The sequence below is a fragment of the Arachis ipaensis genome, chromosome B10 (assembly GCF_059453495.1).
Source record: "Arachis ipaensis isolate K30076 ecotype BB chromosome B10, ASM5945349v1, whole genome shotgun sequence".
Classification (NCBI taxonomy): Eukaryota; Viridiplantae; Streptophyta; class Magnoliopsida; order Fabales; family Fabaceae; genus Arachis; species Arachis ipaensis.
Window position 1 is genome coordinate 47,523,481 of NC_142435.1, and position 3,418 is coordinate 47,526,898.

General features: G+C 35.8%; 1 non-coding gene across 1 annotated transcript; it reads right to left on the bottom strand.

The window, feature by feature from the left end:
- Positions 1-1,482: 1,482 nt before the first annotated feature.
- On the bottom strand, positions 1,483-1,590 carry LOC148579938 (small nucleolar RNA R71). Its single transcript, XR_015895726.1, has one exon. It is a non-coding gene; the product is annotated as a small nucleolar RNA R71 (small nucleolar RNA).
- Positions 1,591-3,418: the final 1,828 nt, after the last annotated feature.

Sequence of the window (3,418 nt, forward strand, 5' to 3'; positions counted from 1 at the left end):
TCAAAAATAAAAAAATATCTTTCTCTTATTTCACTCATAATTTTCGAAAATTTGATTTGATTTAGTCAAAAAATTTTAAAATTTAGTTATTTCTCATGAGTCAAATCAAATTTTTAATTTAAAAATCTTATCTTTTTCAAATCTTTTTCAAAAATCAAATCTTTTTCATTTTCTTTCATAATTTTCGAAAATTCCAAAATGATTTTCAAAAATCTTTTTCTTATTTTTATCCCATATTTTCGAATTCAAAGCTAACAATTAATGTGATTGATTCAAAAATATAAAGTTTGTTACTTGCCTAGTAAGAAAAGTTCAATCTTTAAACTCTAGAATCATATCTTTTTAGTTTCTTCTTAGTCAAATAATCAACATTAATTTTCAAAATTAAGTCTTTTTAAATTTTTTTTTCAAATATTTTTCAATCAATCTTATCTTTTTGTTTCAATCACATCTTTTTAAAGTCACCAAAAAAAAATCACATCTTTTTAAATTTCAATCACATCTTTTTCAAAATCAATTTCAAAATCTTTTCTAACTTCTTATCTTTTTCAAATTGATTTTCAAATCCTTTTCAATCAATCTTATCTTTTTGTTTCAATCATATCTTTTTCAAAATTACCTAACTAATTATCTCTCTCTAATTTTCGAAAATCCCTTCCCCCTTTTTCAAATTTCTTTTTTATTAACTAATTGTTTTAATTTTTAATTTAATTTGATTTCAATTTTAATTTTCAAAATTTAACTTTAAATTTTATCTTTAATTTAATTAATTTTCGCAATTCTCTCATCTCTAATCTCCTTCTATTTATTTATTCATCCATTAACACTTCTATCCTCACCCCTGTGTTTGGATTCTCATCTTTTCCTTCTTCTATTCTTACTTTCTTCTACTCAGATAAAGGAATCTCTATACTGTGACATAGAGGATTCCATATTTTCTTTTCTGCTTTCTTCTTCTTTTTCATATGAGTAGGAACAAGGATAAGAACATTCTTGTTGAAGCTGATCCTGAACCTGAAAGGACTCTGAAGAGGAAGCTAAGGGAAGCTAAAGCACAACTCTCTAGAGAAAATCTGACAGAAATTTTTGAAAAAGAAGGAGACATGGCCGAAAATAATAACAATGCAAGGAGGATTCTTGGTGACTTCACTGCACCTAATTCCAATTTACATGGAAGAAGTATCTCAATCCCTGCCATTTGAGCTTAAACCTCAATTAGTTTCTCTGATGCAACAGAACTGCAAGTTTCATGGACTTCCATCTGAAGATCCTTTTCAGTTCTTAACAGAATTCTTGCAGATCTGTGATACTATTAAGACCAATGGGGTTGATTCCGAGGTCTACAGGCTTATGCTTTTCCCATTTGCTGTAAGAGACAGAACTAGAATTTGGTTGGACTCTCAACCTAAAGACAGCCTGAACTCTTGGGATAAGCTGGTCACGGCTTTCTTAGCCAAGTTCTTTCCTCCTCAAAAGCTTAGCAAGCTTAGAGTGGATGTTCAAACCTTCAGACAAAAGGAAGGTGAATCCCTCTATGAAGCTTAGGAGAGATACAAGGAACTGACCAAAAGGTGTCCTTCTGACATGCTTTCAGAATGGACCATTCTGGATATATTCTATGATGGTCTATCTGAACTATCAAAGATGTCATTGGACCATTCTGTAGGTGGATCCATTCACCTAAAGAAAACGCCTGTAAAAGCTCAAGAACTCATTGACATGGTTGCAAATAACCAGTTCATGTACACTTCTGAAAAGAATCCTGTGAATAATGGGACGCCCATGAGGAAGGGAGTTCTTGAAATTGATACTCTGAATGCCATATTGACTCAGAATAAAATATTGACTCAGCAAGTCAATATGATCTCTCAAAGTCTGAATGGATTGAAGGAATCATCCAGCAGTACTAAAGAGGCATCTTCTGAAGAAGAAGCTTATGATCCTGAGAACCCTGCAATAGCAGAGGTGAATTACATGGGTGAATCCTATGGAAACACCTATAATCCCTCATGGAGAAATCATCCAAATCTCTCATGGAAGGATCAACAAAAGTCTCAACAAGGCTTTAATAATGGTGGAAAAAACAGGTTTAGCAATAGCAAGCCTTTTCCATCATCCACTCAGCAAAAGACAGAGAGTTCTGAGCAGACCCCATCTAGCTTGGCAAACATAGCCTCTGATCTATCTAAGGCCACTCTAAGTTTCATGAATGAAACAAGGTCCTCCATTAGAAATCTGGAAGCACAAGTGGGCCAGCTGAGTAAAAAGATCACTGAAACCCCTCCTACTACTCTCCCAAGTAATACAGAAGCAAACCCAAAAGGAGAGTGCAAGGCCATTAAATTGATCATCATGGCCGAACCTGCAAGGGAGGGAGAGGACATGAATCCCAGTGAGGAAGACCTCCTGGGACGTCCAGAGATCAATAAGGAGTTTCTCTCTGAGGAACCAAAGGACTCTGAGGCTCATCTGAAGACCATAGAGATTCCATTAAACCTCCTTATGCCATTCATGAGCTCTGATGAATATTCTTCTTCTGAAGAGAATGAGGATGTTATTGAAGAGCAAGTTGCCAAGTACCTTGGTGCAATCATAAAGCTGAATGCCAAATTATTTGGTAATGAGACTTGGGAAGATGAACCTCCCTTGCTCATCAATGAACTGAGTGATCTGGATCAACTGACATTGACTCAGAAGAAACAGGATCCTGGAATGTTCTTAATACCTTGTACCATAGGCACCATGACCTTTGAGAAGGCTCTATGTGACCTTGGATCAGGGATAAACCTCATGCCACTCTCAGTAATGGAGAAACTGGGAATCTTTGAGGTGCAAGCTGCCAGAATCTCATTAGAGATGGCAGACAACTCAAGAAAATAGGCTTATGGACTAGTAGAGGACGTGTTAGTAAAGGTTGAAGGCCTTTACATCCCTGCTGATTTCATAATCTTAGACACTGGAAAGGATGAAGATGAATCCATCATTCTTGGAAGACCCTTCCTAGCCACAGCAAGAGCTGTGATTGATATGGACAAAGGAGAGTTGGTCCTTCAACTGAATGAGGACTACCTTGTGCTTATAACTCAAGGATCTCCTTCTATAACCATGGAGAGGAAGCATGAAAAGCTTCTCTCACTGCAGAGTCAACCAAAGCCCCCACAGCCAAACTATAAGTTTGGTGTTGGGAGGTTCCAACCTTGCTCTGAACATCTGTGAGGCTCCATGAGAGCTCACTGTCAAGTTATTGACATTAAAGAAGCGCTTGTTGGGAGGCAACCCAATGTTATTTAATCATTTTTATTTTATTTTCTCTTTGTTATTTCATGTTCTATTAGGTTGATGATCATATGGAGTCACAAAAACTACTAAAAAAATCGAAAACAGAATGAAAAACAGCATTGAAAATAGCACACCCTGG